Below are 27564 nucleotides of genomic sequence, written 5' to 3'. Positions count from 1 at the left end.
TAGTTCTTAAGTTATAATTATAATTCAAAGTACTAGAGCAGTAATTCCCCAAATATACATACAATTATATTAACATATAATTATATTATTAGTCAGTGCATATTCTGTAGTTATTCATTTATCAATATTTCCAAAAACATGCTATTCTTTAGTTTTAAAGAGAGCTAGGCATTCACTGATAAAACACTGGTGAAAACTCAACCTCTGTTTAATCTAGTTTTTTGACTTTCTTTGGATCATTAATAATCATTCTGACTACATTATAGTACTACTGTTTTTCAAAGAAAGAATCCCAAACATACTAGTGAAATTATTTCCCTTCTAGTGACAGAAAACATTTCAATGTTAGCTTGGCTTTCAGGTAACAGATAAAAATCTTTTGTCACTTATGTTTAGATGCTACAGCTTAGAAACTTTAATGTATATAACAGTAATATTTAAATAGAAAGAATGGCATATGTACCCATATTTATCACTCATGTAATGGGAAATCAACCTAAAAATTATGCTATACAATTGACTATTCAGAGATTGTTAAGATCTCTCCTTGGGTTCTGGAATGTGTTGGAAGCAAGGAGTTCAGTGGTTAAAACAGACAGATTATTAACTCAAGAAACTTAAAAACTGCTATGGAGACCTGGTTTGTTTCAGAGAGAAAGAACAAAATGCCTTCAGAGAGAGCACTCACATACTAAGAAATTCTGTAGAAGCATGGCATGGCATGACACTGTATTGGGACTTCTAGCTGTTTGGTCCCTTGGCCATTTCACTAACATAATTGGAATTGGGATTTAATTAGTAATACCCATATTCTATTCTTAGTGGTGAAGGGTGTGCTATTTTCCTTGGAGAACTATTTCACCTAGGAACTTCTTTAGAGAAAAAGAAATCGCTTGATAAATATAAAAATAGTTTGAATAAAATGATAAATGGCTACTTTTAATGCCAAAGAGTCTAGGATAAACTCCTATTTCACCACTCAAGTTCCAAAGACTTGAGTGAAATTTCTCAGTATTTGGTCAACCAATATCCATTCCTCATACCTAAAAGGCCCCTGATTTTCTCTACAAGATTTTCCCTGTGTGTTGTCTTGTTTGAATGGCACATCCAGGTGCCAGGAGCTCATTACCTAAGACAAACGTTATAGATATTGCCACTCTCTCTGACCTGGTACAGCATGTGTGTGTGTTTAGTTGCTCAGCATGTCTGACACTTTGGGACACCATGGACGGTAGCCCACCAGGCTCCTCTGGCCATGGGGATTCTCCAGGCAAGAATACTGCAGTGGATTGCCACACCCTCCTCCACAGGATCTTTCCAACCCAGGTATAGCTCCAACCCAGCTCTCCTGCATTACAAGTGGATTCTTTACTATCTGAGCCACCAGGGAAGCCCATACAGCATAGGGATGATAATAAGACCAAAGCTCAAGTAATAATAATGTGCTCCTGGAACTTCATTCTCACTGAAGTGACACAAGATGAGAAAGCTCAGTGTTTGCGTATTGCAAAATTGCATTCTGATTAGATAATTTCTTTCTTTTTTTTAATTTTTAACTTTTTTTTTTGGCTGCACCCTGCAGCATGTATGACCTTAGTCCTTGACCTATGCTCCTTGCATTGGAAGTGCTGGGTCTTATCCACCTGGACCACCAGGGAAGTCCCAGATCATTCCTTCTCAAAAGCAGTTTTAACTGCTGCTTCCTCACTTTGCCTTGACTTCCTGCCCATTTATAAATTCTCAGCTCTTAGACTCCCTTTGATTCTAGGAACACTTATGGTTTTCAAATATATTTCCTGCTGTTTGAGGTAGACAGGGTTGGGCTATGTTCCTTGGAATCAAGGAATTCTGTTACAGTTATTATATAAAAATAAAGAGAATATCACATATCAAAATGGAGTGAGGTATTTGGGAGTGGGGATTTGTTTCAATCCCAACTACAAAGGTAAGCAGTATACTCAATAAAATAATTAAAATCAATTATTTCCTTGTTCATACTTACCATAAAAAAGGAAATTCAATTTTATCACTACTTCTAACTGTTGCCATTCTTATTTCAAGGTTTTCTACCTATCTACTACTCAGGGAAGACATTATTATTCCTGTATCTGCATCAGTTGGTGGTTTTCTTATACCTTTACCTGTAATATTTTTTCATACATGACATAATTTCTTTCTTCTTCTATTCTAATTTATACCCTCTTCATTGAAAACCCCATTCAGTATTCAGTTTCTGGGAAGTTGTCTTTTATTAACCTGATTGACTGATCATTCCATTACTGTAAATCTAATTTGACACTTACATATATCATTTGCACTGCATTTTCACCTACTTCAGTTTGTGAACAGTTTTAGGAATGTGTATGTTTTAGCTTTTCCATTAAATTTCAAGCTCCTTAAATGCTGGGATGTGTTTGTTTAATCCTCAATGTTTTTATTACAGAGTTCTACATACAGTGAGGATTGATACTGTTGAATAACTGTTTTCCCAAAGATTTTAAAAAGATATTTAAGAGGGAGTTGAATCTTGGAAAAGACTATTCACAGATGACTTTAATAACTTTAATAGTACCTAACTGATATCTTGATAGATTTCTAATACATGGAATTACTGTGAATGTATATGCTTTTAACTTTTCCCTTTGAATGTTCAAACTAAACAAACAAAAAAAGAATACGTGAAAATAAAGCCCACTTATTTGAGAATGTCAGTTTAAAATTATACAATGACTGAGACCAAAGCAGGCTACAAGCAGCAACCAGCACTGTGTATCAATGATCCATTATTAATTGCATGGGAATATTTCACTCTCATAACACTTTTAACAGCTTGAAAATGGAAGCATCTTCCCCGGGAAAGCTGAGATGATTTTGTTTCAGGTTGTCTCTGAGTAGTCTTTCTAGCCTTTGAGAATTCCCTGCAGACTAATATCCAAAGGATTGCTGTTTTGGTTGTACAGTCAATCCACACATTTTCTACCTTTTAACTGTTTCAAGACAGGACTCATGGAATATGGTTGCTCAAGATTCTCCTTCACTAACAATGGCTGTAGTCCATTGTGTTATGGCTTTCAGAGTCTCTCTGAGTTTAGTAAGTTTTTTCCTGCCATATCACTCATCAAGTCCTTTATCACCAAGGCAAGCAATACACTGATAACACATTCTTAGTGCCATAGAAAGTCTGTCTGGCTTATGCTGAAATTCAATTCAGATCATTAAAATCTGACTTAACACATTTCAGCCTCTGAACTTGTGGTCACTATTTTCTATGAATCAAAATTACCTGTGTGTATAAAGTTTATCATTAAGTGTATATCCTCTATAAGCACTGTGCCTCAGAAAGATTAGGTGTTTTTCTGTAAAGTTAGTTATCAGTGGTTTCACAACATTGAGTAAATCTCACACAAGTCTTGTTCAATTGAAAGAGAAACAAAAACTCAGAAAATATTAAGAATCCTCTATCCCAGTATTTCTCAATCTTTTATTCACAATTGTATCCCTAAGGAGACATTTAAAACATTATAAACTGCCATTCAACAGGAAATTTTAATATATTGTGTATCTGTTTATATACTGTATGTATACCTATGTTTTATACATAAAAAGTATATGGCTTATAATTTTTATTCGATGTAGTTATGAATGACTAAATTTTTTAAGTTAAAAATTAGAAACTAGAAAGTTTATAACATTTAACTTAGTTTTGTAACTGTATTTGTTGAACAATCTTTAATAAAACAAACATATAAATTGCAATTAAATTTATGTAACTAATTTACATAAATGCAGAAATTAACCAAATTTCTAAAAATCACCCCAAATTGTTATATTTCCAACAAAAGTAAAATGATTAAATTTTTAATTGGTTCTTAAAATATATCTTTAGTGAACTGAACTTTTTAAGTTTCCTTAAGAAAATAATTTTTAACTTAACTGGCAGCAAGATAATCATTCTGATATTGTCATCCTTTTTAACATTTGATGCAATTAATGGTGGGTTGAATAATTTTTATAAAATTAAATAATATATAGCTTATATATATAGTTTAATAGTTATAATAGCTTATATTTATAAATTGCCTTAATTTTCAAAGTTCAAGTCACATACAAAAGCACTGAGGAACAAAATATACACCATCCACAAGTCAGCCGATAGCCACTAACAAGCAGACACAGGTCACCTCTCAAGTTACAACCTTGAGATCTAACAATAGATCAAAAGTACTCCAATTGCAGCTGCATATTTGCCCTAATTTTATAGCCTTCATCTTGTACACAATGTGTAGATTCCATAAACTCAGATGATGTTGCTCTTATGATGCCCAAGAAAACCCAACAAGAAAAATGAAACACTGAGGAATTGGACTTTGTCAGATAGGTTGAACTTTTCTGGGATACAAGGCATTGTAAAATTTAAGATATTTTTTGCTCTCCAAGAACCAATTTTTACTCACTTGAGGGCAATATCACCCTCACTGAGAATGTTTGCCGTAGTTAAGAATCATTTTATGTAATTATGTGCTCTCGAATGCTATAAACCAATTCTCTTCCCTTTTTCTCTTCACCACCAGTTTCTTCTGTTGACATGAGCTGTGTGCAGTCCCACACCATTCATTTACTCCTCAACCAAATACAATGTGCTTTCTAGCTCTACTGCTCCACTGATACTGCCTTGGCTTTCACTAAACACGTAGTATATATTCTCTAAATAGAAAAAGCCCTTCTATATTTATTCAGTTCAGTTCAGTTCAGTAGCTCAGTTGTATCCGACTCTTTGCGACCCCATGAACCGCAGCACACCAGGCCTCCCTGTCCATCACCAACTCCCAGAGTTTACCCAAACCTATGTCCATCGAGTTGGTGATGCCATCCAACCATCTCATCCTCTGCCGTCCCCTTCTCCTCCTGCCCCCAATCCTTCCCAGCATTAGGGTCTTTTCCAATGAGTCAACTCTTCGCATGAGGTGGCCAAAGTATTGGAGTTTCAGCTTCAACATCAGCTTCCCATGAACACCCAGGACTGATCTCCTTTAGGATGGAATGGTTGGATCTTCTTAAAGTCCAAGGGACTCTCAAGAGTCTTCTCCAACACCACAGTTCAAAAGCATCAATTCTTTGGCGCTCAGCTTTCTTCACCATCCAACTCTCAGATCCATATATGACTACTGTAAAAACCATAGCCTTGACTAGACAGACCTTTGTTGGCAAAGTAATGTCTCTGTGTTTTAATATGTTGTCTAGGTTGGTCATAACTTTCCTTCCAAGGAGTAAGCATCTTTTAATTTCATCTGCAATCACCATCTGCAGTGATTTTGGAGCCCAAAAAATAAAGTCTGACAGTTTCCACTGTTTCCCCATCTATTTCCCATGAAGTGATATTTATTCACTCAACAATACCTCCTTGCTATTCTGGCTTAAGCATTCTAGTAAATTCGATAGTGTTCACCATCCCCTACCCCATACCAGCTACCACAATACTTCTGTTTTCTGGATAATTGGTTAGTTCAGTCTTTTCTCAGTTCACCGTGGTACATTTTTTTTCCCCTTAAATATAGTCTGAACTTCAAGATTTCATCATTTAGTTACTTCTTTTTGCTTATATGCTCTCCTTCTAAAGTAATTGCAACTCTTTCTATGATTTCAATAAGTTATTGAATGAAAATAACTACCAAATATCTCTCTCTTGTTCACTGCTGCTTGTCCCACAGGAACCTCAAATTTCACATAATCCAAACTAATTTCATTATCACACCCTACCTATACTTATGGTCTTTTCATATAAAAGGCATCATAACACAGAAACACTCTATTTCACCTAGAAACTGGGAAATATATTTTTGTTCCTTCTTCTCTCCTTTCCCATAGCATCCCCCATCTGCCATATCCAACCCAAGTGTGTAACTACAAATTTTAGTTAGTAATGCCTCTTACGTGGGTCATGTATTTGCTAATCCCACTGAAAACTGTCCTTGGCTTGGGCCCTTATCTCTTATCTGTCGTATTTCAAGAATTTCCTATTTGATATCCCTTTGGTTTCTTCTCTAATCCTCCTTTATCACTATTAACTTTTTTAAATTCAAATTTCAACATAACAGAATTGCTTTTAAAAACAGTTTATTCTTTCTTTTCTACAAAATCATGACCATTCCATTTGCTCCAGAATTACTTTTCTAGTCTTATTTACCACAATAAATACCAGCCACCTCATTGAACAATGCCCCTGCCCCCCGTCTCTGATTTTCATGCTGTTTCTTCTTTCTTGAGTGCTTTCTCTCTCCAAGTGTCAAAACATCCTCACATAAACAATCCCCTCTTCCCAAATTTGCCAAAATCCTCCCATCATATGCTGTGATTCTCTAAAATAATCTAAGATAGATCTATTGTTTGGGATCTCATCTAGGCTAGAAACTAGCACATTATTCTGTAAATAGGTTTTTCTAAACCGTTAGCTACTTTCATATATTTGATAAAGTACACGATCTGAGACAGGAATATTCTTCAACATTAAAAATAACTACCTATAACTTGCTTTTTAATAGGAAAAATAATCCTCATTCTTTCATACATGGACAATGAATGAATTATATTAAAAATGCTGAAGGCCTAATGAACCAGCACTGATTATATAGTCTCAGGTTTGTAAAGAGATATTCATAAATGAAATAAAATTCATCAAACCTTAGGAAAGATCACCAGTTTAGCCTCAGTTATCTATTGCACATCTGCCTGACCACATTATCTTAGTGCTTAAGCATCATTTTTGCATTTCAATGTGGCATTCTAACAGATTAATGCCCAAGATATTCCAGCTGCACTGCAAGTGAGCGAGTGGACATATAGGAATATTATGCATGGCTTGTATCATTGACATTGAGCAAAGGAAATGTGATTAGCACCAAATTGCATCTGACAGGGGAATCAGAAACCTGTCAAACACGATGACATGGATCCAATGTTTAGAAGGCAAAAGGGGGAAGAAAGGAGCAGGGCAGTCTGGCATGGAGACAGCAATAAAACACAACAGCGATGATAAATTAATTCATTTACTTATGAAAAATTAGAGGCTTCCACACACAGCTCTCATTTATAATCTTGTCAATCTGGCTGAGTAAATAAAAGGCTCTACAATATTAGTTGAAAACACAAGCAAGAGAGAAAATGCAAAAATTGGATTCTTGGCCTCACTTTTAATCAAGTACAATAATTCTCTGGTATGAACCACAAGGGTCTTTGAAAGGAATTTTTCATTGGAGAATATATTCTATCACCTTCTATATAGGTCCTTTTTCCCAGGCTCAAATTTAGAGCCCTAGAACTCCAGGGCATAAGACCATTAAGTTGCACTGAGCTTTCCGTTAGTCAGAAAAGGTATGTGGACAAAAGGCATACCAAAATGGTTTGCTTTTGATGACTCTAAGAAGAGGGCATGCAAAAATCAAAGTAGAGTCTTGCGATACTTTGTTAAGTGGTTATAGTCATTACATAGTCTTATAGTGCTATACCCTGACTCCAGGAAAATTGATTGTCAGAGGCAATATCAAGGTCACATTCAAAATTCCCTTTTATTTGTCAACTTAATAAGATGCTTCCCAATCTCAGAATGAAGATTTGGATGAACCATATGTGTGTGTGTGTGTGTGTGTATATATATATTTGTCTTTTCATGCTCTAAACTGAACAGGGCATTACCCAGGACCCTCTAATTGTTCTTGAAACATATATCAAAAAATTGCATTCTTGCTATTATATATGAAAATAGGAAATGCTCTTCTATTGCCCCCAAATTAATTAAATTGGGAACAAATAAAAGCCAAGGAACAGAATCTGAAGGAGAAATTCAACATGCCGGTCTAAATGGAAGAAAACAAGTGACTGTCTGGAAGATGCAGCTAAGGAAAAAAGATTTCAGGGCACAAAAACATCACTTAAACCTCTCATTTCAAGTCTCCCCCCCAAAAAAATCCTCTTCTCATATACAAGGTATATTGTATAGATTACATTAAGTAAGACTCAGAGGGGCTTATTTATTAGATAAAAGATGAACTGTATTTAAAAGAGACGAGGGTCATATTGATTTCATTAATAATAACTTAAAAATGGAAATATCTCAGATGCCCATTAACAGGAGATCAAGCAAGTAATTTGTAGAATATTCATTCAATGGAATATTACTCAACATTAAAAAGAAGTTAACTGCTATATATGCATCAATAAGTAATTTCAAAGGCATTATGGTAAGAAAAAAAAAGCCTTATAAAAAAGAATACATACTGTATAATCTGGATTTACATAGTGTCCTAAACCAGGCAAAACTAATCTATGGTAGAAAACTAGCAAGTGGCTGCTATAGGGGATTGGTAGAGACTGAGTAAAGGTGACTTTCAAGGATAATGATAATGCTTTTTATCTCCATAGGAGTTTACATCACACGGGTGTATATATTTGCCAAAACCCATCAAATGATGCGCTTAGGGTTTGAGCACTGCATTGTGTGTAACTTTTACTTGGAAAAATCCATACACAATAATGAACTCTAGTTAATGATATGAATGCTGAAGTTTTAGGGGTAACATGCATGCATGTCTATACTGAGAAATGCATCAAAAATAAGATAGACTGAAGAATGGAGAAGAACATAATGATGCATATGTTCAGAAATAACAGGCAAAGCAAATGGGGTAGAATGTTAACTGTAAACCCTAACTATTGTGTCCATGGGTCTTCACTGCAAAATATTTTTCAAATTTTCTTTATATTTGAAAATTTTCAAAATGTAGGGGAAAATGGTGTGTGAAGGATTGGGGAAGTAATGAGCACTAGTTTTTACTAGTATGGTGCAAAAATGGGGGGTATGGTGCAAAGACAGGGGGAAGTCTCAAGGATTATAGAGCGAGAAAAAGTCAGAAGCATGGAGCTAGTACCGTGAAGTCTTTGGCTTTAGGTGGATCTAGCAATGGCTAGACACCCTTCACAGTGGGACAAAGGACTAAACCAGGAAAAACAGAAAAATCACAGAATCCTTCAGAAAGAACAAATGACATGTCAGATCTTTAAAAACTATAGTATTTTTCTATAGCTTCTGCAAGTTTTACATCTCAGCAAAAAAGCAACAGAGAGTAATTTCTACATGAAGTTTCAAAGCAAGTCTACCAAAGTAATTTCTCCCTTAGGAGAGGACAGTATGAAGCATTATGATGTTTAAAAAATGAATTATCTGTTTGTAGTGTTTAAAATCCAATAGCTTTCATCTTACATTAAGAATGTTCTCAAAGGAGAAATCTGAAGGTACATATATTACATTTTCTTATACCCATTTAAGTAACAATTTATCTCCTTGATTTAACTTGATTCCACAAAACCTTTTGAAGTCAAAGTGAAAGTCACTCTGTTGTGCCTGGCTCTGCAACCCCATAGGCATTACAGTCCATGGAATTCTCTAGGCCAGAATACTGGAGTAGGTAGCCTTTCTCTTCTCCAGGGGATCTGCCGAACCCAGTGATCAAACCTACGTCTCCCACATTGCAGGTGGATTCTTTACCAGATAAGCCACAAGGGAAGCCCAAGAATACTGGAGTGGGTAGCCTATCCCTTCTCCAGTGGTTCTTCCTGACTCAGGAATTGAACTGGGGTCTCCTGCATTGCAGGCAGATTCTTTACCAACTGAGCTATCAGGGGAGCCCCTTGAAGTCAAAATGTCCATCAAATCTTAATAAAATGGATCAGGCTATTCATGTGATGCTATACACTCTTAACTTTGTAATCTTTATTTTAATTGTTTTGACCAATAATGCAAGCTCTTGTAAACAAATTTAAGAGAAAAGCTTTCACTATCCCAAAGTGTATATTCTAATACTTAATAGGACTAAAATCATGAAAATCCAATCATTTTTAGTATTACTATTGCCAAGGTTCACTGTTAAAGACAAAAGTAATATCTTACACTAGTCAGTATCCATGAATCATAATAATCATCCACAATAGCCTTTCAGAACCTCAAACAATTAACTTGTACTTGAACAACAAATGAAATGCCTTGAGTAAAAGGAAAATATATTTAATTGTCTACATTATACCCTTTTGATCTAAATGAGAAACAAAATTATAAAATGTTTGTATTCTATCCCTAGACTATAAAAAATAGAACTCTCAAAACTACATCACGGCATTCACTTCTACGCCAAATTTCACACTTCTGACAGTTTTCAGCAAATCCATAATTCACAGGCATATGTGCCCAGTAAATCAACTCATCCTTCCAAATGCCCTGCCCTTAGCTTTTATTTCTCTCACTCTCCAATAAGTCTATCAATACTGACGAACCAGAATAAAAGCCACCATTGCATCTTCCCTGAATTACAGGCTTGCTGACTGCTCCTTCCTCCTATATTGCCCAGCCTCTACTCCCCAACATACAGTCAGATCATAAAGATTTTGAAGATTTCTTCTTCAGCTCAAAAGATTTTGCTGGCTTCTCCAACTGCCAAGAACAAAAGTCAAGTTCTTAGAGCAACTTACAAGGCTATATTGAGTCCACCCACCCATCAAGCACAGACTACCTCCCAGGCTTCAAACACCACCCTGTTAAGAGAATTTCCCTGATGACCCTATGTTAAGTTGCCCTCCCCTGGCTTTCCCCATGTTCTCTCCCAACTCTATTTCTCCAAAACACTTAGCAACCTATGACATGTTATGCATTTACTTCCTTCATATTTCAGAGAGAACTCTCCTCACTAAAACTGGAGAACAGGGATTTTTATCCATTTTATTCAATGCACTGTGTATCCTCTACCTAGAAAAATACTTGAAACCTTGTTGGCACTCAGTAAGTATTTGCCAGATAAAGAATGGACTGAAATGTATTTCACATGCTAACAGTTCAGAAGAGTATCATGATTCCTGCCCAATTTGAAAAGGACTGTTTATGTAAATGATCAAAAATTACCATTAGTTAAGAATATGTGATACACTTGCTCATTAAGGGAACTCTACGAACAAGTGGAGAGATAAATCAGTTCTAATCAATTTCCTCACATGGAATATTTATTACCAAAAATATCTACATTGTTAGATACAAAATGTTTTCTAATTTAGCTTTTCTTACAAATCAACTCTTACGGATCAGTCATCACTTAAAATGCAATTGCACTGATGGAAAAATGTGAATTTTAATAAATCCTCAAAGCATTTTAAATCCAATATGCTATGCAATATAAACTGGACCACTGTTACACTACTTTAACAATGCTTTGGGTTAATCAAGGAAATTTTAAAATATTACATGTCTTCAGAGAATATCTTTAATAATTCTGTGAATGCAACATAAGAAATGCCACATACAGTTAAGAATTGGTACAAAGTTTAATCTAAAATGGACTATAAAATTCAAAATAACCATACATATATTTTTAATAAAACTGACATAGTGAAATAATAGTTTGTTTCACAAGTCCATAAAACAGTCTTTTCCATAATTCAGTCTTACATCTGAATGAAAGCATTTTTGCATGAATAATGAAAAGTGAGTAGTTATATGCCACCTGACCCTAATTTTTTTATCCTGGAAAATAAAATAACTGTTAAAGGGTTTGACAGTCATTTTCAACAGTGATTTGTGCCAATATGCACAGTGATCACAGTATACTTTAAAGCACCCTACACTCTCTTCAGTGAAGCAAAGTATAAATTATGCCCAGGGCAGTTACAGAACTTGGAATCAACCATGCAAACCTATCAAGAACCTATTATAAGTCCACCACTCAACCTTCTAGCAGTAAATTCACAGCCACAAACCACAAATGAATTTTTAATTATTCCATATTTGAGTTTTACAATGCTTTGGGACAAGCAATTATGAAAGGCACTTTATTTGTTTGATGTCATTAATATGCATCAGTGACAATGAAGCCACAGAAAAACTGAGTGAACAGGGTATCTTGAGTATTAATTAATTAAGACTTGCCAATCTTGGAAGATGAAGTTTTATGAAAGTCCCCAAATATTGTTATCACTATTTCAGACTATGAAGGCATGTAACTTCTGAGAACATCTTAGTTTTTTGAATGTTGAGTTTTAAGCCGACTTTTTCACTCTCCTCTTTCACTTTCATCAAGAGGCTCTTTGGTTCTTCACTCTCTGTCATAAGGGTGGTGTCACCTGCATTTCTGAGGTTTACCTGAAGGTTTTTTCAGACTCAAAGTTGAGTTTTAGTTTATTTAACTGAACTTCAGTGGCATTATTTCTACATGTAGCCCTGAAAATGTTATATATCTTACTATAAATTTTACATAATTATAACTAAAATTCTATGGCAAAATGACTATTAAAATATCCTTAATTCAAATTTTTCTTTAAATGATGCGTAACAACTTGCAGCATTATAATTATTACCAAAGGAACAATAGAAATTACTCAAAAACTTAGAATGAAATACAGCTTCATTTTGGGGGATGACTTCTCCAGAGAGAGGACTTCTCTAAAATTAAAATTAAATTTTATTAATTAGATAGTTTATTAAGTGTAACATGGGCACTTAGATGAAATGAAAAGAAAGTACCATAATTTAACTTGGAGAAAAAAGTGGCTGAGAGAAAGGAATTAAAAAAATATATGCTCATATAGGAATATTTAAAAGGAATTATCTAACAATATTCACTATTTTCATTACAGAAATGTTTTCCAGATGTGACAAGTGTTTCCTCAGGCCATCCACTGTGAGGTACAGTAAGGGTACAGATTAATAGCTGGACAATTTTCTCAGTACCTCAGCCCTCCAATCCATGAAGGAGCCCTAAGCAGGTGAGAGAAGTATGGTGGGGGGCATTTCAGTGCTGCCTCTCCATGATCTGTTTTCATGGGTTTGGTATCTCTCCCTGGCTGACTGCCTGGTACAACTTCTGAGACTTCCAAACCAGACCAATGACTCCCCCTCAAAGGCTTCCTAGGCTGCGGGTGAGAGCCCAGAGCTAGCCTGAAGCCATGGGTCAGGAGTGCAGGAGCCTCTCCCAGGGAACACACTTGCTCTCTCTGCCCCTGGGCACCACACACCATTGCTGGAGGTTCTTTTCCCGCCCAACTGTCTGCCCTCACACCTCAGTTTATCCCTTTCTCTCTGCGCCACTGCTCCTAACCTTGGCACCACCATGTCATGCTTCCTGCTTTTTAGGCTGGATTGCAGGTGTCCATTGGTGGTTCCTTTCTGACTCTAGAGCAATTCCTACATGATAAACCACTCCCTCTTTTGCAGGAAGCAGCTCACATCTACTACTTGTCATTGGCGGTCACTTTCATTTCCACACTCTCCAATTTCCATCAGCAGGTTACCTTATTTCATTTCCTTCCCTCCTTCTGTTCTCTTTTTTTTCTTCTTCTCCGTCCTGCTCTAGATGTCATTACACAAGAAGAAAGGAGTTGAACATTAACAAGAAGAAAGGATTACTGGAGGAACTTCAGGTACATTTAAGTATGTGGCTTCTGACTTTTTAATTCTCACCACCAAACCCTTACTGAGGGCTTACTGCATGCCCCAGATAATGTTAAGCCAAAGGTTTTTGAACTTTCCTGGTTCATGGAGCCTTTAGTGTCTCACTAATTTTTTTCATGGTGACTTCAGGCTAAGTGAAATGTCTGACGATTCAATTCATTAAGTAGTAAAGTCCAAAGAATTTAATTATACATATCCTAAAACAAAAACAAAACCCAGCAACCATTTGAGAAAATGCATATAAAATGAAAATATTTAATTCCTAAACACAATTACTAACATGGGATGCATATGTCTACTGCACACTTCACAGCTTCTTAAATTCTTAAATCAGATACCAACAACCTCAATTTCCTATTCCACAATGATAGACACATGGTACTTTTGAATCAGAGAAACTAAACTACTTGGATTAGTAGTTCATGTGGTATTTCACAGAAGTTTAAAATATGCAGTGCCTCTGTGAGTTTTCTATAGCACCCTCCGGGTACTCATGGTTTGGGTACTATGAGAACTGTGTCTAAGCACTTTCGCATTATCTCATAATCCTCTCATGGTCATATAAAGTCAGCACTATGATCAGAAGAAAAAATTAAAGCAATGTTACATAGCTCACAAATGGTGTGGCTAGATTCAGTTCCAGAGACTTTGATTCTGGAGCCCAGGAGTATCACAGATCTAAACAGAGAACAGACTCAACTGAGGAATACGATACAGTTATTTCCATAAAAGGTTAGGAAATATTGCCCATTGAATGTTTTTAGGAATCAATTTCTCAACTGCCATATTTCTATGACGGGTAAGCATAGAATTGGAGGATTTATGAAATAAAGTATCTCTTGTGAACACAGTGTTAAATGCAAAAATACACCCTGAGAAAACATGTGTGAAAAAAGTTAAATATTTGGAAACTTTATTTTATAAACATATGATGCTCATTTTATCTGTAGGCTAAATTACCATCAGTGGGCTGAATTCATTTCCATGACAAATGATAATAGCCTCTTTGAAAGTCATCATTCTAATGCTTCCAAACATCTATTTGTCATGGTTAGTATTCAGATTAGCCGGGTGAAAGTAGGAAACTTCTGATAGATGTGAAGAGAAGGGAACAAACAAGAGCTCAAGTGAAACAGGACCTGTAACAGTCCTGGGGACAAATAAAGAACTCAACAACCATTCCTTACTCACCGGCTTAGTTTTTCATATAGTTTTATAGAGCTACACTGTGATTAAACTTTCAATATTTTCCCCCTTGCCCCTTAATAAATTTGACAGACTTTCTATATATATCAAGAATCTTCCTGGTGGCTCAGCAGCAAAGAATCCACCTGCAATGTAGGAGACACATGTAGATGCAGGTTCGATCCCTGAATTAGGAAGATGCCCCGGAAGAGGAAATGACATGTGGGATTTAGACCATAAAGAAGTCTGAGTACTGAAGAATTCATGATTTTGAACACTGATGCTGGAAAAGACTCTTAAGAGTCCCTTGGACAGCAAGGAGATCAAACCAGTCAGTCCTAAAGGAAATTAACCCAGATTATTCATTGTAAGGACTGATGCTGAAGCTGAAGCTCCAATACTTTGGTCACTGGAGGTAAAGAGCCAACTCATTGGAAAAGACCCTGATGCTGGGAAAGATTGAGATCAGGAGAAGAAGCAGGTGACAGAGAATGAGATGATTAGATAGCATCACCAACTCAATGGATAAGAGTTTAAGCAAACTCTGGGAGATGGTAAAAGACAGGATAGTTTGGCATGCTGCAGTCTATGGGGTCGAAGAGGAAGACAGGATTTAGCAATTGAAAGTGAAAGTGTTAGTCACTCAGTCCTGTCCCCACGGACTGGAATCTGGCAGGCTCCTCTGTCCATGGAATTCTCCAAGCAAGAATACTGGAGCGGGTAACAATTCCCTTCTCTAGGGGATCTTCCTGATCCAGGGATCAAAGAACAACAACCTCTATATAAAGAGACAAACACACTTTGAACATGCCACAAGATCAATTCTTGACTGCTCCTAATGATTATCTCTCTTTAAAACAAACCTACTGCTTGAAATGCATTTAAAATGTGTATATTTTTAAAAATTTGATAAAAGTGTTATTGATGTATATATTTACACTAAAAACAATACCTTCTTTAAACACATTTTCTCACTGTGAAAAAAGACAAGCACAAATCACAAGAGAAGCACAAATGATTCATAAAATAATTAATACAATATAACAAATGCAAGCGTCAGGTCAACAGTATACTTTGACTTAAGTTACTCCTTTAAAGCAATGTAGAAACGATTTAAGGTAAAAAATACGTGATTAATAAAAGGCTAGAATCATTTTACACTGAAGTGTATAAACCAAGAATGAGCATCACTTCCAAATTCTTATGCATTTTTTATGTTCCATGTTAATTTATTGAATCTGTTTTGATATGATCATATAATGTTTCTAAAACATTTAAACCAGAATACTTTATGTGTCTCTTCCAGAGAGAAAGCCAAATGAACAAGTCAAATAAATCTAGTCTACAAAACTGGAATCATTTCTAAAATGGCTTTTCATGATCCCAAGCTATCTGTAAACTTAAATATTTTAACCAACAAATTCAAGCCAAGTTTTCATTGTTTCCAATAACATATTAATTTATTTAAATATATGTATTGTTTCCTTAAGCCTTCAAGTAAATTGTTGTTATAGGCAGAGATCCTGTGCTTAACTGCCTTTCTGTTGATGTTTTCAAACAGCTACATACACCCTAAGGTAGACATATCAGAGGTTGAAAACTGCATTACTGCATCACCGAAAAGCAATGTTGCAGATTGACATGAAAGTTTCTGAACCCAGGACCAAAGTCCTGATAACAATCTGCCTTTAGGAAATGGAGAAATCTTTGAACATTTAAAAAAGAAAATTTTCTGAAGTACTGAAGATGTATTGATGTGTTCTTGACTCACAAAATATTACAGAGACTAAAGAATACAACAGAATCATGACTTCTGGCCATTGGTGTTCTCTAGACTTCCTGAAAATCAGGTGAACACCTCTGATAACGGGGAGGCCAAGGCTGTTGCTGATTGTAATAGCAGCTCCCACACAGCATGTCACTGGCATCAGGCTGGGTACCTCACATGCAGGAGCATACTGAACTATTTAGGCTTCCTTCCTAACCTGGAATCACCGGAGCATCCACTCCATCATCATGCTCCAGCACAACTAGAAATGATTACCTATCACACACTGTCTTGTCAGTCTGTGCACTCATCTCTTTGCTCATTTTTTCAAGCACTGTTGAGCATTTCCATGTCCCTGGGCTTCCCTGGTGGCTCAGCTGGTAAAGAATCCACCTCCAATGCAGGAGACCTGGATTTGATCCCTGGGTTGAGAAGATCCCCTGGAGAAGGGAATAGCTACTCACTCTAGTATTCTGGCCTGGAGAATTCCATGGACGGTATAGTCCACGGGGTCCCAAACAGTCGGACATGACTGAGCGACTTTCACTTTCACTCTCACACTCCATGTCCTTGGTGCTTGAAATGCTCACAGACACATCAAGGAAACAAGTATGTTAACACAATGCCATAAAATGAAATAATTTATGAGCAATGCAATAATATTATTAAAACCGGCTCCTTTGCTTAATCTCAAATGATTAGTTTTGTACCTGTTTACGGACCACTAGGCCCAGCTGAATAAAGATCCTATTGTTACACTGATCTTACTCATAAGTGTAGGGAAGACATTAATTTCTCCCTCAAAAGCCACACATCTTAGAGTTGTTTGACTCAAAGTGTTTTGTTATCTTTTTCAAATTTTTGTTCAATCTTGGTAATATTTTAGTGCTTGCTTATCAACCAGACCTCCACTTCTCTTAGCTAGGAAGTACAGAATAAATATTATTTTACCATGGTTACTCCAAATTTATTCCCTCTCAATTTTCTGCCTTCCCAGATTCTCTTCCTTAGATCATTTTCTTCTTTTGCAAAAAATTTCTCTTATTAAAAAAAAAAAAAAATAGTTCACTCAGGTCCAGCTTTTTTTTTTTTTTTTTTTTGGTTTTGTCTGTTTATAATTTTTTTAAGGTCTTAGCCCAGATAACTATTATACTAAGGAAAATAATCAAATTTCTCAATCTATTTTATAAAACCTTCAGACTCTAGGAAACCTTGCCTCTCTCTATAATCTCTTACCTAGTCCCTAGCTGTTTTCTCTTCATTTCAGGTCACTGTTACACTATTATTTCATTTGATCATATCTTTCAATTCTCCCTGTTTTCTTCCCAAGAACATTTCCCATGAAAGGTCTTCTTGACACAGGATTACCTATCTATAGTCCTCCCCATTAACCATCTAATCAGTTCATAACACTTCATTCCCTTATTTCCAACAATGAGCTAGGTCATGATCATTCCCACCTACACACTTCCGGTTACACTGTTTCTTTTATATGGAATGCTTTCCTATCTCTTGTATGAGAAAAATAATTTTAAAAATCTAAATGTCTAGCAACAACAAAAAAATCCATTAATTATGACAGTTCCACACATAGGAATATTGTGCAAGAAATTAAATTTTTGATTCCAGAAGTAAAATCACCCAAGTTTCTGCCATTTTCTAAAATTATATAAACTACATGAAAGTCTCTTCGAAAACGTTGAACTTCATTCACCGACAAGAACATGCCAAACTTCAAGGTAGCCGCTATCAATTATGTCAATTATCATGTTGGCAGTCTCACCATCTTCACTTTAGGGATCATGTTTAATTTTAAGTGTCACCTTGGTAGAATCACAGGATGATCATATATTTGGTTCAATATTATTCTGAGCATTTCTGTAGTGGTAATTTTGGATGAGATTAACATTTACGTCAATAGACTAAGTAAAGCAGAATCAGAGTCAACTTAATATAGTTGAGTCTCATCCAATCAGTTGAAGACCTGAATAGCAACAGAAAGGCTGACCTCCTCCTGAGTATGAGGACTCTTCTGCCTGACTGCCTTGGAACTGGGACATCAGCTTTTTTCCTGCTTTCTGATTCAAACGGAAACACTGGCTCCTCCTGGATCTCATGCTTTGGGACTGAAATTGGAAGTAAACCATCAGTTCCTCCCGGGTTTCCAGCTTACCCATTCACCCTGAAAATCTTGGGATTTGCCCAACTCCATAGCTGCATAAGGGCTTCCCAGGTGGTGTAGGGATAAAGAACCTGCCTGCCAATGCAGGAGAGATGGGAGTTCAATCCCTGGGTCAGGAAGATCCCCTGGAGGAGGGCATGGCAACCCACTCCAGTATTCTTGCTTGGAGAATCCCTGGTGGGCTACAGTCCATAGGGTCACAGAGTCAGACATGACTGAAGCGACTTAGCATGTATGCACATAGCTGCATAAGCTAATTCTTTATAATAAACCTATTTATACACACACACACACACACACACACACACACACACACACACACACACACCCTGTGGGTTCTGTCCTTGGATATCTTGACTAACAGAACAGGTGAAGACACTGAGGCACACACAAGTTCAGTAACCTATCCTTAGCTTCACAGAGCTAAGAAGTGGAAAACTCATCCAATCCAAGAAATCTGGCTCCACAATCTGTGCCTGTCAGCATTTCACTCCAAATTTATGATAGACACGTTCTACGAGTAGTACACATAGGTTTGTCTTGTTTTGAGGGAGAATGAATAGCTTATATAGGGTATATATTTCCAAGCACTCTAACATGAGTGATGTGAATGGGCATTTATGTTGTTTTTAAAGCATTACTAACAATGCTGTAATAAACATCCTTATATGTCTATCTTTATAATTTTTTTCTTTTATGTAGCACAAATTCCTAGCCTTGTAATTTCTATGTGAAAGATTACATGCATTTTCAATTTTAACAGATGCAGAGAAATTACTTTCCTAAATAACTGTACCAATTTACATCCTTGACAAAAGTATATGACAGTGCCTTTTCTTGTTTTAAGGTATGATTATGTGTATGGTTCCTAACTATAAATTTTTTTTTAATTTATGATTTTTAATCGAAGGATAACTGCTTTACACAATTTTGTGGTTTTCTGTCATAAATCAACAAGAATCAGCCATAGGTACACCCATCTCTCCTCCCTCTCAAGTCTCTCCCCACCCCACCCTTCTAGATTTGAACGTTCCAGCAGACTATTGAACTAGGGCAATTCCTGATAATAAATTCTCTTTTGGCTTAAATTTGTTACAAACATCACAAACCAGTTCTGAAGAACAAAACTGATAATATGTATCCAAAAACTCAATTATTTTGTCACCCAGATTCATGCCCTCAATCTTACCTAAGCCATAAGGTCTTGTGAGGTTTTTTGGTTGTTGTCATCTTTCAGTACTTTATACCTAAGTCAAACATACTATCTATATGGAAACTTGTTGGTTCGATCATTTCACAGATCTACAGAAAAATAAAAGAACTATTCTAGCTAGACAAACTTTTTGGATCTTTTGTAGTAGCACAAGCATTCTTTTGGGTGCTGCTAATTCATCTGGATCACGAATTAGAAAAGGACAACATCAAGTCCAATAGAATATACACTCTTACATTTTTCCGTGTTGATCCATTAGTACTTAGGCCAGTCTCTTGGATTCTTTTGTATCTCCTCGATTTTAATATTCTGTAGAATATTATGCAAATACTAAAGTAACTCATTCTTCTATGAAAAAAGAATAATAGCAATTTCCCTCAATGTGCAACTCTGAATACTGTTTCTTTAAAAAAAGATTTCCCCACTTGATAGACTAGTTTAAAGATACTGCTAACATTTTACTATCCTCGAAGTATGATTCACAAGAACAATGGTCAAGAAGAGATCTGGTATTTTAGTTCAATTTCCTGCCCTTGCTTTTTGTATGAACTTGGGCAACTCATTTACATAGGACTCAATTTCATTTTCAATATGTGATAATTATATTTAGGTATATTTAAATTTCCTTTTAGCTCAAAATTTTTATGATGCATTAAGAAGTCTTAACACGTGTTCATATTTCTGAATGTCCTTACTATTTCCTTTGCTATCATCATTCTGTTGTATTTAAAGCTCAAAGGAGGAAGAAATTGTATCTGTTTAACTCATTTGGTATAGGATAGCACCAAGGGGCTTAGAAAATGCTTTAAATTATTATGACAGGCTAGTAACAATATAATTTTCAGTGAATCCAATGTGTGTCAGAAACAAAGAGAAGAGAAATTTTAAAAAACTTTATAGAAAAAAGTCTGAGAAATCATGTAAATCAAAACAATCTTTCAATATCAATAAAAAGACACAGTTTTATGACAAGGCACTAATTGACCTCTTAATCCCATGAAAATAAAACTTTGGCTGAGCCCAAAATGTCCTTTGCATTAATATTAAGACCTACAGAGGAAAACTGTCTGCAAAGAATGAATTCCACTGTATTATCAGCATGCTCTAGGGAACTTAGCTGCATTGGGAATTTTCCTACAGAGGGATTTTATTACATAGAATAATTTACCTTCAAATGAAAAAGTAGGAGGTATACTAAAATTTAAGCTTTTAAAAGACAAGAACTATAAAGACAGCCCCATGGATTCAGATCATCTATCACAAATGTAACCAAAGTCTTCCACAGACATTTTCTCAGTGGCTAAAAAAGCTTAAATGCCTTTCACTTCTCAAAAGAAAATATCACCATTGCTTCAATTTTTCCCAATATACCTGGTTCTGTAAAGAAAAGCTAAAATTTCCAAAGAATGTTCATTATCTACAAATAATATACATTTTCCTAGATATCACCCTAAGCACCCCAATTCAAATTACTTAGGAATCCATGTAGATTAAATGCGTGCATGCTAAGTCGCTCCAGTCATGTGTGACTCTGTGCAACCCTATGGACTGCAGCACCCCCCACCCCAGGCTCCTCTGTCCTTGAGGATTCTAGGCAAGAATACTAGAGTGGGTTGCCACCCTCTCCATCAGGGGATCTTCCTGACCTAGGGATCAAACCCGTGTCTCTTATGTCTCCTGCATTGGCAGGTGGGTTCTTTACCATTAAAGATTAAATAATCCCATGTAAAATGTCTAATATAAACGCAATATAAAAGAAAGCCAGGGAAAAACACAATTTGGTGACCACATTACAGAGAAAGTCCCCTTCTGCATAGTTGAAAGTCATGCTGAATATGACAACAAATTTTGAACTCACTATTAGTTAGGCAGCTAATACATCTTTCAAGCAGTGGTTGTTAGGCGTAACAATAGTTGCTAAATTACCAACATAAGGGAAGGCACTGAAATTACAGCCTGGATGCCACAATGAGCAAAAGAAGTAATTATCAATAACGGTCCAAACACCATGTGTTCTCTAGTTAATAATAAGGTCTTCATTCATTCATTCATCCACACACACACACACACCCTGCATGCTCACCAAGGAGAAGAGAAAACAAAGGATGAAAATGGGCTTTGGCATTCTAGCTGTAATTTTCACTTTTCTGTGAGATGAGAGTTATTGTGGGCATCAAAGCATGAAAAGTTTGAGCCTAAATGAGCTGCTTTCTCACAGGGATACCTATTCTAGAACCCTACAGAAAAGAGAGGAATGGCCCTTTTCACCTCTTTGACTAAACAGTTACGGTCAAAATAATGCATTGCACCCTTTAAGTTTAGCCACAGAAAAAGTATGGAATCACTTACCCAGTTCAAGCAAGGAATAAAAGGTGCTGCTACATGACTTAAAAATTGCAATCAGAAATTCTTTAAACCAGGCTCAGAATGATGGCCACAACTGTTCCTATAGACTAGTCCCCTTTGCCTGCCATCTGATTTGGAAAGGTACCTGAATTTTCATTTTCTTACATTAACCCTTAAAATGTCTTAGTCTTTCACCTGTTGTCCTTGTTTCTCTCTGTTCCCACTGACTTAGTAAGGTTTTCATTTCCAGGAATGTTTTCACGTACTAAATACTGTGGAAGGTAGCCACTGGTCCTCAAGAGTAATTTTTTTTTTTTTTTTTTTTTTACTTATTAACCTATTTGTATTGTGTGCTGAGTTCATTCATCTTGAACCCTTCTAAGTGGGTGACAGCTGCCCAATGGAATCTAATTTTAACATTCCCACTCCACTGCTGGTCACTATATCTACTGTCTCTTCTCACTATGCACAGTACAAGCTCAGCCCTTTACCTACATCACAGATTTGAGACTCATGCCTCGTCGAGGCTGAGGGTGCACTCTTCTGAAAGTCATTCCAGAAGGAAAAAGAGTAAATCCTACCTTTTTTTTTTTTTTTAAGTATTAATTTATTCTGAACAATGCTTTGAAAACAGTTATGTTTACTGATTCTGAATGCAATACTTATTTTGGCCACTCAATTATCTCACTTATAAATGATGAAGCTATTTTTTTCACTCAATAGATGTTTTAGAATGAATCACAATTTTTTTAGACTAGAGAGAAGGGTTAGAAATCTTCTCCCCATCTTCCCTCTTCTCTTTCTCCCCCAGGCCAGGCCCCAGAGGCCACCAAACACATCCTTCTCCATCCCAGTTTGATAACTGCTGCTGAGAGCATCACTACTCCTCCAGTTGCTTCTTTTTAATATTTACCTTCCCTCTCCTTAGTTAAACTCAAGGGCAGAAGGAGGAACAGTTCAGTATTGCTGTGAACTGGGGACTTCTCTATGCTATCTCTGTTAATTCTCACAACAACCTAGCAATTTAGTGTTTAAGTGATTTTGTTTTCCCTAGGAATATAGAAAAGTCAGGATTAAATCCCAACTTATATCTTACTCCAAAGCCTCTGCTCTTTTCATTTCACTACACTGCCTCTACAATTTAATTTTAATAAAAATCATACCACTTAGCTCAGTGCAACAGTGATTCAGTAACACAGCCAAACTCTACATAATAAGCATCTAAATATTAAAAGAAAATGATTAACACTAACAAATGTGTAGAACTAACATTCATCCTGAATAAGATGAAGTTGAAGAACAAAAATGTAGTGAAACATAAAAGGTCATCAAATGGATTGATGTCCTTTTTCAAAGTGAAATAGATAACAGAAACCTAGATAATAAAAGATAAAAAGATAATACCCCAATCAACATTATGATTTTATTTAATTTTTTAAGAAAATATTTTAGGGACCTAGTAGAAATTCTAAAAATAAGTAGAAATCAAACAAATTGCTCTAAATAATCCATATATAAGTATAACTTGAATGATAGAAAATTTGCCTCTCAACTAACATGATTAAAATTAAGGTAAATGAAATAGAACTAAAGATCACCCACGGGATGTGAATTTTGCAAAATTTCCAAAGGTACTTGGTTAGGATCCTTGGAAGAGGCTATAAACAGAAATAAGCTCTAGATTAGTAACAGATACCTGATGTGCATCATTAACAGGTTGAGTTTGTTTTTTTTTTAAAAAAAAGCAAAATCAAGGTTCATTTCTAGGCTTCCATCATGATAGTAGCTAATAATGATAAGGGTCAATATTTGAATTAACGTGCTTAATATGATTATAAGGGATTTTAATCACAATTGGTTCAGTAGTGAATTAGTAAAACCATCCTAGACTATGAAGAATACAGAAACAGTTTCTTTTAAAAAAAGAAAAGAAAAAGAATTTCTTTTTAAGTTTAAAAAAGGGTGGTACTGAACTGAACTTAAAGAACGATAAAGCAGTTGTTTGCAAAAAAAAAAAAGGAAAAAAATAAGAACCTCTTTGATTTGTAAGGGTGTAATATCCTCTGATGAGATTTTAAAACTCTTAACGTGTGGCATAGATCAATGATGTTCTTTCAAGTAGTATTCAATAGCAAATAGGATACGTTGGCCCAGAGAAATTACAAATAGTAGACTGATAATTATACACTGACAGCATAACGAATAATCTCACCACTGAGTAGAGCTGGTCACCTAATTTCTAAGTTTCTATCGAGACTGAAAATATAGCTCTGTATTTGCCTCTATCTGACTCGGGTTTTTAAATTTTTAGCTTCTATAAAGCTTTACAATGGTTAGAGGCAAAATAAGATTTACATATAAAAGGACCCTGCCATGATTGCCTGTCCTTTAATAAAAAGGTAGAGAGAGAGATGAAGATTGTCAGAATTATACTTATTCATTTTATTTCAGATCAATAACAAGAGAAAGAGGAACTTTTTCAGGAAATTAAAGAGCCAAAAATTTGTGAACCAATTAGGAAAGCTTCTGTGAAAGTTACAGTATCCATGGTTTGTGGGATTCACAGCATCAAGAAGTTATAGATATAAACATTGTTAGGTTTCAAAGAGATGGATAAGTTTAGCACAGTGTAATGGTTTTATCCAATTTGTGGTTATGTAAGACAAGACAGAAGAACCCACAAGGGGGTAGAAATTCATATACATAACACAGTGTGTCTAGAAGCTTGTTGTTCAAATACCAAATGTTGGTCATTAATCTTATTATAAACAGCAAAGTAATATTTAAACCTATATCACACTTGGGTAATAAGAATGGCATATTTTATTCAAGCTATTGCTAACTGGTTTCAAACTCAAACTTCTCTTTCATTTCTTATTACCCAAATGCCTTTATAGTTCTATAAAATAAGTTTAAAAGAACCACAACTTTTCTTATTTTTATATCTAGATACTCACAAAAATCTACAGAAAATGACTTTTCTTGCTTTCATGATTGCCATGAGTTGAGTTCAGTCGCTCAGCCGTGTCTGACTTTTTGCAACCCCGTGGACTGCAGCACACCAGGCCTCCCTGTCCATCTCCAACTCCGGGAGTTTACTAAAACTCATGTTCATTGAGCTGGTGATGCCATCCAACCATCTCATCCTCTGTCATTCCCTTCTCTTCCTGCCTTCAATCTTGCCCAGCATCAGTGTCTTTTTCAATGAGTCAGTTTTTTGCATCAGGTGGCCAAAGTATTGGAGTTTCAGCTTCAGCATCAGTCCTTCCAATGATACCTCCAAGACGATTTCCTTTAGGATGGACTGGTTGGATCTCCTTGTAGTCCAAGGGACTCTCAAGAGTCTTTTCCAACACCACAGTTCAAAAGCATCAATTCTTCAGCACTCAGTTTTCTTTATAGTTCAACTCTCATCCATACATGACTACTGGAAAAATCATAGCTTTGACTAAACGGACTTTGGTTGGCAAAGTAAGGTCTGCTTTTTAATATGCTGTCTAGGTTGGTCATAACTTTTCTTCCAAGGAGCAAGTGTCTTTTAACTTCATGGCTGCAGTCACCATTTGCAGTGATTTTGGAGCCCCCCAAAATAAAGTCTATAACTGTTTCCCCATCTATTTCCCATGAAGTGATGGGACCAGATGCCATAATTTTAGTTTTCTGAATGTTGAGTTGTAAGCCAACTTTACTCTCCTCTTTCACTTTCATCAAGAGGCTCTTTAGTCATGATTGCCATAGACTGAATGTTTGTGTCCAAAGTTCATGTTAATTATAATGGCCCAATATGATGGTATTTAAAAGTGTGCTTATATCATGAGGGTGGAGCCCTGGTGAAGAGGACTAGCGCCCTTATTAAAAGAGGCCCAGAGAATTTCCTTACTTCTTTCGCCTGAAGTTACAAAGAGAAGACTGGTATCTATGTACCAGGAAGTAAGCCCTCGCCAGACATCAAACCTGTCAGCACCATAATGACAGACTCATCAGCCTTAAGAATAGTGATAAATCAATTCCGTTTGTTTATAAACCACCAGTCTATAGTGTTTTCATTAGAACCATCCAACCAGACTAAGACAATGATAGATGTGTGCATATTGTCCTCTCATTCAACAACTTCAACTAGCTCTATCCCCCATGAGTTCTCTGCCTCAAACCCTCATTCCAGCTAGAGGATATCTCTCACTGTTCTTTGTGTCACCACCAATGACCATTTCCAGGAGTTATACACAGTGACCATCATTCCAGTGACCAGTGGCCCACCATGGAACTAGAGTACTAGGAAATTGCACACTGAATTCAGGAGCTGCTGTGAGGAAGATAACTTCATTTTGTCCAAACACAATAGAAGGAGATGAATAAAATTTATTTAAGTTCTGAAAAAAGCAAGGCATTTCATCTAAAGAAATACTCAGGAGATAATGGTAGGAACAAATAGCAAACCATGATTTATAAAGCTTAAAAAAATCTAACTCCTCAAAAGTACCTCTAAATCCTTAAATTAAATCCTCAGCCTAGAATTTAAATGAGTGAAGAACACTGATCAATTAATTTATATAAATACTTGAAGCATGCCTTCAATTTTCAATAGCTCTTTAAAGAAAATTACCCTTTCTACCTTAAAAATAAGTTGATGTTTTTAAAAATAACATTATTATATAAAACAAAGCTCCTGAATTGTAGTTGAAAGACAAGAAGTAGCCAATGTCTTTGTTGCTGTCGTTTCACTGCTTAGTGGTTTTTATCTGACCAGACATAGAACCCATGCCCTCTGCACTGGGAGCAGAAAGTCTTAACCACTGGACCACCAGGGAATTCCCAAGATTTAACCTTTTTTAAGTGTAAAATTCTGTGGTATTGAGTGCATGCACAATGTACAACCATCACTGTTGTGCAACCATCACTACCTATTTCCAGAGCCCTTCATCGTTTCATACTGGTCCATGGATTTTAGTTAAATTTTTCACTTAGTCCATTTATTATCTATAAAAACCCTTTAATCATTCACTCGACCAAGGTCTATCAGATATATTAGTTTTTTTTTTTTCTCTTACTACTTTAAAGGGATATTGGAAATGTCTTTTGTTCTCTACTGGTGGTTGCTGCTTGACTGACAGCCAAAACATTCCAATTAAGAGGCAGAAACTAATGATCAATGTTCTCTTGATGAATTTCTGTCTTGCTTCTTTGAACTACACGCAGTGTTAAGTCGATTCCTTTGAGGTGCCATGAAATTAAAAGATGCTTACTCCTTGGAAGGAAGGTTATGACCAACCTAGACAGCATATTTGGAGAAGGCAATGGCACCCCACTCCAGTACTCTTGCCTGGAAAATCCCATGGATGGAGGAGCCTCGTAGGCTGCAGTCCATGGGGTCGCTAAGAGTCAGACATGAC

The 27564-nt window shown here is 36.0% G+C and overlaps 1 protein-coding gene and 1 long non-coding RNA gene across 15 annotated transcripts in view; both read right to left on the bottom strand.

Moving 5' to 3' along the window:
* PARD3B (par-3 family cell polarity regulator beta) overlaps nt 1-27564 on the bottom strand; it is a 1110743-nt gene that overhangs the window by 712980 nt on the left and 370199 nt on the right. The gene's annotated exons all lie outside the window — the stretch shown is intronic.
* On the bottom strand, nt 22480-26820 carry LOC145541395 (uncharacterized). Its single transcript, XR_014078972.1, has 2 exons — nt 26236-26820; nt 22480-25314 (listed from the first exon to the last, which is right to left on the bottom strand). It is a non-coding gene; the product is annotated as an uncharacterized LOC145541395 (long non-coding RNA).

This window comes from Giraffa tippelskirchi, chromosome 3 (assembly GCF_054371585.1).
Source record: "Giraffa tippelskirchi isolate mGirTip1 chromosome 3, T2T-mGirTip1v1.2.pri, whole genome shotgun sequence".
NCBI lineage: Eukaryota > Metazoa > Chordata > Mammalia > Artiodactyla > Giraffidae > Giraffa > Giraffa tippelskirchi.
The sequence above is the reverse complement of the archived record's forward strand: the minus strand, read 5'-3'. Positions and strand labels throughout refer to the sequence as shown.